The following is a 12,266-nucleotide window of genomic DNA, read 5'->3' as shown; positions in this document are numbered from 1 at the left end:
TAACAGAAAGAACAATGGAAAGAGCAATGTTAGGTATACTACTGTCAGATAAAAAGAGGAACGACTGGGTAAGATCCAAAACAAAAGTCGAGGACATAGCAAAAAAAATTGCCAAACTTAAATGGAGCTTCGCGGGCCACACTGCTAGACAAAAAGACCAACGTTGGAATACTGGACCAAGAGGAAGACCACAGATGAGATGGGTTGATGATATTAAAAGAATAGCCGGAACAAATTGGAAATATGTTGCTCAGGATAGAGACCGATGGAAGGAGTTGGGAGAGGCCTATGTCCAAACATGGACGACAGAAGGCTAAGAAGAAGAAGAAGAAGAACTTCTCATACATATCTTTCAACATCTGCACTCAACGAGTACAGTAAACCCAACTACTATTTTATTGGGCGACTACCATGAAACCTCTTTAATAAAAATTTCAAATGCTTTCTCAAAATCAATGAGTATCATATGAGCGTTAGTTTTTAATTTTTGTATTTTGAGGGATATTTTCATATCACGTCTTATGAAGTACTTTTCGAAATTACCTTTAAAAATAACTATCTCGCCTGATCAATTATGTATGCGTGATGTCCCATTGTACATATAAAGCTCATATTGTTTTTTTCGCATAAAGATATTACCTCATCGGTAAAATGTGAGAAAAGGTTATCTCCTATGATGATTTTTCGCCCTTTAAGACGTTTAACATGTGGTAAAAATGTCAAAGTAAACCAATATGTAAATGGCTATGAATCTATTCATCCATGATGGGTGCGATTATATCGAGAACCTAAAGAGCAGCATCTGTCAGTACAGCAAGGTACTATTTTCAGTCCATTATACCCACTTTTTTTCTACTTTAGATAATATTATTTTTTTATTTCCGGGGTTATCTTGTACATTGGTCTCGTCGTAATTGAATATGTTATTAGGTGGAATATTTCCTAATTCTCTACGCAGATTCTCAAAATAGGCAACTAAAGTTTCTTTTGAAATATTAGCTCTAGGTCTTTTAATATTGGTCCAGACTTTTTGGGTAATTTCTCCTTTATGCCGTCTCAGTAATGAATATACCTAGTCAGTTCCAGGTAAATTGTTTTTGAAAAGAGGCCCTTGTCGACCTTCGGCATCCAAAACACTTTTGGCTAAATATTTTATATCTCACAAATCAAGGGGAAATCCCCACTCGCCGCATATTGCAACACGCTGTATAATGGTTTCTTCGTCGTTGGCGGAAAATACAGTCTGTTCACCATTTTTTCTGTCATGTCGGTCATTATAGGGGTTATTAAGGGTTCCATAGAGAATTTTATGAATGGTGAAGGCTCCTTAGTTCCAAGCAAAATTAAGAAAAAGGAATGGATGACAAACGAAATTTTGCATCTCATGGAGGAAAGGCGAAGAAATAAAACCAACAAGATAAAATACAAAGAAGTGAACCATGAAATTAAGAGAAAAATTAGAGAAGCCAAAGAGAACTGGGTTCTGGACAACTGCAAGGAAATAGAAGAATATGATACAAAGTGCGATAGCTTTAACATGCATAAAAAGATCAAGGAAATAACAGGTAAAAAAGTAAAGCATCCATAGTAAAGGACAAAAAAGGTAAAATAATTACAGATTTAAATGAAAAACTGGCAAGATGGACAGAATACATTGAAGAACTTTTTGCAGACGAAAGACCAGAAATAGCAGTGGCAGAACCTACAGACGACACAACAGGGCCTGAAATCCTAAAAAGCGAGGTAGAATATGTTATAAGCATATATATATAAGCAGTTGAAACTAATAGACGACGACGACGCACTTGAAATAATGGTGAACCTCTTTAACACAATTTATAGAACAGGCATCATACCAAAGAAATGGCTCTCCTCTACTTTTGTCACAATCCCAAAGACGAATAACGCCAGAGAGTGTTCAGACCACAGAACTATAGCATTGATGAACCACACACTAAAAGACAGAGGACATAAGCGCCACACAGTTTGGATTCAGAGGTGGAATGGGAAAACGGGAAGCTTTGTTTGGTCTGAGTGTATTAATGCAAAGATGTTTGGATGTAAACCAAGACCTCTACGTAGGTTTCATAGATTTTGAGAAGGCCTTCGATAAAGTCAGACACCAAAAGCTGTATGAAATCCTAAGAAGCAAAAACATCGACAGTCGCGACATTAACATCATATCCAGGTTGTACTAAGGACAAACAGCAAAAATCAAAGTTGATAATGAGTTAACCGAAGAAATTGAGATTCGTCGAGGTGTGCGTCAGGGTTCTGTGCTTTCTCCACTATTATTCAATATATATAGCGAAACAATATGTCAGAAAGCGCTCCTAGAGCAAAACATTGGTATGAACATTAACGGAGAGTTAATTAACAATATACGATACGCTGATGACACGCTAATAGTAACCGATAACCTAGCAAATTTACAGTTTTTGATGGAAAACATAAACACCCATACCAAAAAGTATGGTCTAAAACTGAACATCAAAAAGACTAAATTCATGATTGTAACAAAGAAGCTATACACCAATGTGAATTTAACCATAAATAATCAGCCAGTTGAAAGAGTTACGTACAAATATTTAGGGGTTTGCTTCACTGATACTAATGACCAGACAAGAGAAATATATAAATATAAACTTAAGAACGAGAATGTTAAGGTGCTATGTTTTCTCCGTTCTGCTGTACGGCATGGAAGCCTGGACACTGAAAAAGATAAACATCAAAAACATTAAGGCATTCCAGATGTGGTGTTACAGGAGAATGTGGAAAATACCATGGACAGAAAGAGTAACAAATCAAGATGTTCTGCTGAAGATGGGGAAGGAATGCGAAGTCATAAAAACCATACAAACGAAAAAACTGGAATATCTGGGCCACATAATGAGTGGAGAAAAGTACTCTCTGCTTAGACTCATAATCCAAGGAAAAATCTCGTGAAAGAGAAATGTGGGACGTAGGAGGATTTCCTGGTTGCGAAATTTAAGGGAGTGGTACGGGTGCAGTTCAATACAGTTGTTCAGAGCTGCAGCCAACAAAGTAAAGATTGCTGTGATGGTAGCCAACCTCCGATAATAGACGGTACTGCAAGAAGAAGAAGAGAATTTTATATTCTTCGGCATGGCGACGCTTACTCAACAACTTTCTGGAGGGCATTTTCCACCCTTAATTCATCATAGTCCTTATATGGCTGAGCACCAAGTTTTCTTATATAATTTCGAACTATTTTTTCTGAAAAGACGGCACTAATTTAAGATTTCTTCAGAAAATATGTTACCAAATTCGCCTCTGGCGGATATCAATTTCGCCCCATAGAAATGATCAAATTAGCCCCATTGTGAATTTTTAAATTTCCCGCGTAAATTATGATACTCTGAAAAATAGCGTGTTTACGACAGAGAAAATATTAAAATAATTAGTTGAAATCGCACATTTTGTTGTAGGCACCGGAAAGTTAGGAAGCTAAAGAAACTGATCAAATATATAGGCACAATTAAAACAAGCTTTTTTCTATAAAAAAAATATACTTACTTTAACTAAACAATCACAGGTGTCACGCTAGTCTTTACTTACTAAAGCGACTTTGTAAACCGTTTGTTAAGCTTCTTAGATTTCAGAGAAAATTAAAATATTCAGAATCATTCCCAATTATCAATTTCACCACTTTGGATCAATTTCACCCCATTTTACTTTACTTAAAAAATACTAGAGTTTTGATTTGCGTTGCAGTTTTTAAAAGATACTTTCGTTGTGAGATGAAACAAAACTTATAAGGTTTTAAAAGATCAACTTCATTATATAGTACATTTTAACAGACCTTTAAATTTCTTGTTTGAGCATATTCTAGTAGTTGATTCATTATGAGGTTTATATATTTTTACATGCATTTTTGACATTTTAAATATGTCCATAACCTAGAGAAGATATATTTTGTTATTGATCTGCTTGTATGAAAAGATTTTATAAATTCTATTTAAGATAAAAATGCTAGTTTGTTGTACTGAGTAGCTTTGTAGATATTTCCACTGTACACGGAATTTTTGCTGCATGTACTTTAAGATATTTGCAGTTTATTGTATACTTACTTACTGTTTCTCATTTTATTGTCTAATTGTAGACATACATAAGGAGAATTCTGCAGTCCATTTTTGTACAAATAATTGTATTTGACAAAAATGTCTGCTGATAAATCTTCTTGAGTATTTTTATTAGATTTGTATGTCGGGTACAATAAAAATCTCTTAAATACGAAGGAATATACTGGGTGTTTTGGACAAAAATTAATTTGAGTTTGGAAAAGAAATATTAATAAACAATTTCATTAAATTGGCTTTTTACTAGATTGCTGCAAATTGTTGTTTTTGGTATTCCTTCTTTTCAGGTTTTCTGTTTTTTCAATCTGTTTCACAATAAATTTGTTGTCTTTAAAATATCAGAGAGATGTAAGGTCCAGCGACCAAACCATCAGAACACAACGATGTGATACTTCGGCGCACGAGCAAACAAAATGAAATGCTAAATACAGTAAATACTTGGGTCATGTATAGAGAGGTAAAAGATCTTTTGTGTAGTAGTTTCTAAAGCTACAGTTTCTAAAGCTACTTGGATCGCCAACTTTCGAAAGAAAATGGCACAATAAAAAAGAAGATCGCGTTTACAAAAAAAAACAATATCATACTTAAATCTTTTATCTTTAACTAAACAATAAAAAAATCTAAATAAAATACCTAACTTTGTTATTTTAATTTCAGGTTCACGGCTTTTAATGGCGGATCGTCACTCAGATCCCAAAACCAATGATTCCAACACTCCTGTGAAAAATTCAAACCAGTCGCAAAATTCTCACCAGACGAACGCCGTTGAACATTTTGAGAACCATGGAGTACAGCCTCGTTCCGAAAGGTTACAAAGCGCCCGCAGAAGGTTAAACTTCGACGAGAAGAATCAAGACAGTGATTACGATTCAGATGATGCCTTTTTTCATTGTGATCAGAAGGAAGCAGAAGAAAAAAGGATGAAGTGGAATTTTGATTTTAAAAACGAAATCCCACTGAATGGAGACTGGATTTGGGAGAGGGTTGCTGTGGAATATCCTCAAGCCACAGATATAGTTTCTTCAATGATGGAAGAAGACCAGAATAGGAATATTTAAAATATGACTGAGTTTATTATTACAGAAGACTTAATTCTAGAATTTATAGATTTAGGTGGCCTTATGATGACATAATGTTTATGATGATAAAGAAACGAGTGTTTCAGGTCATGTCAGATCGTTACATTTTAAACTGAACAAAGTATGATAAAATAAATATATATAACACAAAAGTCACTGAAATTATCGAAAAAACTAACTTATTGTATCTATGGGATTAGGACATTAGGATTTGTACAATAAGAAAGAAATAATTACTTTTTATAATCTGAACTCACACCAAATTTAAACAATTAACTTTTAAGCTTTATTTGTTGAGTAGTTTATGCTTACCAAAACAATATCGCCAATATCGGATCCATTAGAGACCTTTATTAACTAAGAAAAATGCCTTTGAGATAGTTCCTTAATTTTAATTTTTAATGGCCACTTTGGCCTACAAAATGACATACAAACATTTTCATACAAATTGAGCTACATTTTGTATCTGTTCTTCATAAACGGTGCGTACAATTAGTGGTACACAATAAGTATTTACTCACAAATCGTTGTTCATATGTGGGCCACAATATGCAATGATTCTAGCTAGTGTGTACGTTATATGAAAACAACTACATGAAGTATTACTGCTTATTTCGGTCTGTTCAGCTTGTGTGTAAATTCTGGCGGAACAGTTTGGTACTTCGCCAATTCGGTACTGTTATGAGAATATTCGGATGACGGTTTTATCCACTGGAAATCATTTATTGAATAGCGCGTAGTTGTGTTTGATTAGAATATAGTAAAAACCTGAAATTAGGAAACAAGTATTGAAAGATATTTTTCATATTAGAGGCATAATCTTCGAGAATTTTTCCTAGTTCCGTTAATCTTTCCGTTATCTTTCAAGCATAAAATTTCTCACCCGTAGTGACTCCAAAAATTGGGTCCAAATAGAGCTTCTGGACCTCTGCGTGTTCTTTGGGACATTTTCCAAATTGATTTCTTCACTTGGCATCCAAATCTGGATTTTTATCTGGATTCATTAGATCTGTCCAAAATTGATTACGCCTTAATGACATTTGTCAAACTGATAACAATAAAATTACCAGACACCTTCGTGACGGATATGTCATAATGTTGTCGCTGAGAAAACATGGGTAAACTCCATTCGTTTAGCTCGGGCATATTTTGACAGATTAATTGTCGGAAACCTACAACACAACAATTCCTACTTCTCAGTATTAATCGCTCAAGTATCCTACTATTGCATTCTTCTTTCTTTAAAAAAAGAAGAATTATTCTAAATAATCGAAGTGTATACTAAACCCATCAAATTTTGGATAGTATATATTAAAATAATATATTTTAGTTGTTACAATTTAACATAACTATTTATTATATGGTGTAAATAAATAAATATTGATTGTCGGTAATTGGCAAAGTTCTATTTTATTTACTATTTAGTTTGTTTACTATTAATATTGGCTATGAGTACGTGTGCTTGGTTGTATAGTAATTTCCAGCCACTTTTAGTCTGTCAAAAAGTAACTAACTTCGCAAAAAAATAATTACTAAATTCACTAGACAGTTCGGACTGGGAATAGCGAACCGAGTATAGGAAGGAGTTTTTACAGTATGAAACGTGGCGTTGCTATGACGTTTTATCAGTTTAAATTAGTCTGGTGAAATAGTCATTTAAATAAAAAATATGGCAAAATTGCTACATGGCAATATTGCCAGTTTGCAAATCATAAGTGTCAGTATGTGACGTTTATATCACTATTATTGTCCTTATAAAGGTTGTTTACAAACAGATTATAATGCAAATTTTATTGAAAACTTGTAAACAGTAAGTTAAGTTATGTACGCAATATTATACGCAAATGGCTAAAATCATATCTAGGCCATATTTTGAGAGGCCACAAATATAGTCTTTTAAAAATAATTTTAATGGGCAAAATTAAAGGTCGGTGAGGACCAGGTTGCAAACAATACACATGGTTCAGAAGAAGGATCATTACGTGTAATCTAACCAGCATGAGTGCCTACACGCTGAATAGCGTACGACACCAGAAGAAGGCTAAAATCCGAAACCACTTCATTTTTATTTTACAGACTTTTCTAATTAGGTTTTTTTACCAAGTCTATAGTTATAGTTTATAGTATAGTCCATCTACATGCGCTTAAAATCTTAATTGAGAAAACCAATGAATACAACCTTCCGCTGTACTTAGCATTCGTAGATTATGAAAAGGCTTTCGACAGCATTGAACACTGGGCGGTGGAAGAAGCTCTGGTCAATAGTAGCATAGATTCAAGATACCGACAATTGATACATGATATTTACCAAAACGCAACCATGACCGTAATTCTGGACGACAAATTAATAACGGATAATATAAAAGTTAAACGAGGAGTCCGACAAGGCGATATAATTTCACCTACACTGTTTACCTTGACCCTCGAAGATATAATAAAATCAACAGATTGGGAAAACAGAGGAATATGTATTAACGGAAAGTACCTAAATCACCTTAGATATGCGGATGATATACTCCTGATCTCCTCGGAACGACAAGAACTAGAATTACTGCTGAATGAACTTCATGAAAAATCACTGCAAAAAGGCCTAAAAATTAACTTCAACAAAACAAAAGTAATGACAAACACGGAAGACCACGAGGCAATAAAAATACAGACAGAAAAAATATAACAGGTAAATGAGTATATCTATCTAGGACAAGCAACCAGAGCTAACAGAGAAAATCAAACAGCCGAAATATCGAGACGAGTAAGAATGGGATGGGCAGCGTTTGGCAAACTTTCTTACGTTCTAAATAATCAAACAATCCCTCTATACTTACGAAGCAAGGTATATAACTCCTGTCTAATACCAGTGCTCACCTACGGAGTACAGACATGGACATTTACACAGGCCAATTTGGATAGGATAAGGAAGGCACAAAGAGCAATGGAGAGACAAATGTTGGGTATATCACTTAAAGATAGAAAACGTAACCAGTGGATCAGAACCAGAACAAAGACAGTAGACGCGATAGAACAGGCAGCAAAACTGAAATGGAAATGGGCTGGACACAATGAACGTCTCCAAGACGGACGATGGAACAATGCCATCGGAAAGTGGCGTCCATACAATGCAAAGAGATCAAGAGGCAGACCACAGGTGACGTGGAAAGATGACATTAGGAAACAAGGAGGTCCCACATGGCAGAGAACAGCTTAAGATAGGAAAAGATGAAGAGAACTGGGGGAGACCTACATCCAACAATGGAAGGATAGAGAATAGGTTAAAAAAAAATAGTTATAGTATTGTAATAAAGGATCTTAATTCTTTAGATGGATCAGTACCTATAAATGTCAACGCGGATATGGATATCGTTTTATCCGAAGAAATTCTATTTGAAGTTTACTTTTTGCCGTATAAGGTTGTTTTTTAATACTTTGTACGAATATTTCGTTTGATTTCTAATAAAGCGTTTATTGTACAGTTAAAAATGTAAGTAACAAACATGATATGAAATGAATCTACAAGAATTACAAACAAAATACAGTACTAATGCAGTACTAATACAGTTGTATAATGCAACGTTGTATTCGGGATTTATAGGTCGCGGTCGTTACAGGTTTTAGTTAAATTTATTTTAACGACAATATCTTAGGTTCAGATTTTATCAACAATGTATATAATGTGTTTATTATTTATTACTAATTTATTTTAGACACAGTTTTTATAAAGGAAAAAGCAGCAGCAAATTATTTTAGTCATCCGAAGGAATTGCATAATGGATTCTTCTTATCTAAAATACGAATGACTATATATATTATAAATTAAAGAGATATTTTTAAAGTTATGTTGACGAATACATTCCTTATTCTCCTACACACCTTGCAAATATTTAATAAAGTATGTGATTGTTATATTCATATAAGAAAAATTATAAATATGAATGTATAGACAAGTCTGTATTTAGATAAGTCGTATAATAGATCAAAGCAATATATTGAGAAATATTTTTGTATTAATATCTTTACTTATTTTAATTTTAAACAGTTTAAAATGCTCACCAAAGTCATAACTACTCGACTAACAAGGAAATTAGACGAATACCAACCATATGAACAGGCAGGTTTTAGAAAAGGCTATTCAACTTCCGATCACCTGTTAACCACAAAAATATTAATAGAAAAATGTAACGAATACAAGTTTCCAGTTTTCCTAGCATTTGTAGACTACGAAAAAGCTTTCGATACCATAGAACACACGGCCGTAATAAACGCAATGCAAAATTGTAGAATAGACAGCAGATATATTAACTTAATAAAAGAAACTATGAACCAAGCTACAGCTACATACTACCTGAAAATGAAAATGAACACACGAACCCTGTACCATTAAACAGGGGAGTCAAACAGGGAGATACTTTATCACCCAAACTGTTCACCTTAGTTTTGGAGGAAGTTTTTAAAAACCTAAATTGGAAATATAAGGGAATAAACATCAATGGCCGCTACCTCAGTAATCTACGATTTGCAGATGACATAATCCTGATAGCTACTGACCTACAAGAAATGCAAACCATGCTTTTAGAACTACATACCGAATCTTCTAAAATAGGACTGAAAATGAATTTAAACAAAACAAAAGTCATGCACTCCGAAGACACCGTGACAATAATAAACGATAAAGTTATAGAAAAAGTTGAAGAATATATATACTTGGACAAAAAATAATACTAAATAGGGAAATTCAAACTGAAGAAATAAAAAGAAGAAGAAAGTTAGCTTGGGCAGCATTCGGTAAACTGAACTATATACTCAGAAATCAACAAATTCAATTACATCTTAGATCTAAAGTTTTTGATGCATGCATTATTCCGATATTAACTTATGCGGCACAAACATGGACAATCACAAAAAAGAATATGAATATACTTACGAGTCACTCAACACGCGATGGAAAGAGCAATGCTAGGTATATCACTTAAGGACAAGAAAACAAACACATGGATAAGACAGAAAACCAAGGTCACCGATGTGGTGCAAAAATCATTAAAGTTGAAATGGGAATACGCTGGACATGTAGCTAGGAGCGATCTAAACAAATGGCACAGATCAATTTTAACCTGGAGACCATACCAACACAAAAGACCCAGAGGCAGACCTCCTATGAGATGGACAGATGATCTGAAAAGGACTGCCGGGAAAAATTGGCTACAAGTAGCGTACAATAAAAAACAATGGAAAGGAAGACTTGAAGAGGCTTATGTTCAGATGTGGACGTGAATGGCTAGACGAAGAAGAAGAAGAAGAAGATCTTTACTTATACAGCAGATATATTTGTGAACTAGGGACACAATTTCAGGAACATAAAAACTAACACGGATATTTTAGTATATATACCGGAATACTTTAAGATAAGAGTCCAGCAAGGATTTTTCCTTTATAAAAATTCTTTTTAAATGCACTTTAAAACTAGTATATAAATGTCTACTAATTATATCCATATTAAGAATTTTAGTTATTTATTTGGGTCAAAAATTATTTTACATGTTTTACAACATGGCGGCAAGAAACTATTGCAAGTTAAAATATTTTATACCAACTAAACCAAAATATAATACAACAAACACACAATATGAATATATTTCCTCAAACTATGTTTTCAAAACAAATCTTCTAGAAATGCTTTTGTCATTGGAATGTACTTAGGGTCGTCTATGCCTCAGGAGCAAAACTCTTTTTCAGTCTCTAATAAATTAGTTTAAATAATTCTTTTAAACTACAACCACAGTGAAAAATTTGCACATGTACCTTGCTAATTTCTAAATGTTAGTTTACAAATTTCTGCGCATATTTAATGATCGGAAATTCTTAAATCGTAATAATATGCTGGTAGTTTACAATTTACTTTTTTCTTGAAAATAAAACCGGAAATGTTAAAACCTAAGGCAAAGTAAAACAAAAAGAATAATTTATTCGTATTTGAGAAGTACAATTTTTTTGTTTTAATTGTTTTTCACCACTGCAAAGGGTGTCTTCCAAAAGATGTTCCAGAAATTGTCGTGTTTCAGGTGCGCAGGTTAAGCGGGGCGCGTAGTGTTGTATGAAAACGAATTTTAGCTCAGGTGCGTACTGTTATAAATACAGCTGTAATTGTATCACTACCAGAGTACAGACATAGAAGATACGAAGAAAGACTAAATGGCAAAACAGTAAACTAAATTAACAATTCAAGGTGAAAAGTGGAAATGGAACAAGAAAACAGTTTAAAACTTATCGGAAAACTGATACAAAGCAAAAGTGTGGATGTTAAAGAAACAGACGAAGCAATTGAAATGGCCATGTTACCGATACGTGAATATGACCAAAATAAGAAAAGGGAAGCCAACCAAACCACAAAAAAGATTAGATCTGAAAAGAATACTTAAACAAAAAATAATAAGTCTTTGGAATGATAACTGGATAAGAAGCAGTACCAAGTTAAACGTTTTGCAACCAAACATTTCCTACAACCAGCTTCCGCCAATGAAAAGAAAGGATAAATTTATTGTTTAGAGATTGAGAATAGGACACACAAGCCTTACACATGAACTAATGAAGATTAATCAGATTTTGTACCAGTACTGCAACACCAATACTTTCGTAAAATATTTACCTCTCGAATTTTAACACTAACTAACGGCCAGAACATAGTCTTGGTGTCAAGCTTAAAGACATACTTATCAAAAATAACAGCAACCATAAAAATGTATTAAACTTTTTAAAAAACACAAAGTTATACAATTTTATTTAAACAAAAATGTATTCTACAAAGTGTATTGTAAATCATATTGTACTCAATGTAAAAGTATTAAAAATGTAAATGTAAATTGTACCTGTGCCAATGACCATTAGTAGTCGAGACACATAATTCGAAATAAAAAAATGTATAAACCATGTTTATTTATTTTTGATTTGCAAAAAGTTTCTTGCTATATTTTTTCGCAATTTTTTTATGTAGTGCAATATTAACTTATTATAAGCGTTTATGTTTTCTTTATTTATTTTGTACCTAACAAATGCAATGTTTAATAATTCTAGTCGATGTAGTAATTTTAGTTTGCTT

General features: G+C 33.4%; 1 long non-coding RNA gene across 1 annotated transcript in view; it reads left to right on the top strand.

Moving 5' to 3' along the window:
- The window catches only part of LOC140437643 (uncharacterized), a 30,498-nt gene extending 19,075 nt beyond the window's left edge, over window positions 1-11,423 (top strand). The window contains exon 2 of the long non-coding RNA XR_011950397.1: window positions 4,758-11,423. This is a non-coding gene — a long non-coding RNA (uncharacterized lncRNA). The remainder of the gene's footprint in view (window positions 1-4,757) is intronic.
- Window positions 11,424-12,266: the final 843 nt, after the last annotated feature.

Source organism: Diabrotica undecimpunctata, chromosome 3, assembly GCF_040954645.1.
Source record: "Diabrotica undecimpunctata isolate CICGRU chromosome 3, icDiaUnde3, whole genome shotgun sequence".
Lineage (NCBI taxonomy): Eukaryota > Metazoa > Arthropoda > Insecta > Coleoptera > Chrysomelidae > Diabrotica > Diabrotica undecimpunctata.
This window is presented reverse-complemented; position numbering and strand designations above follow the sequence as displayed.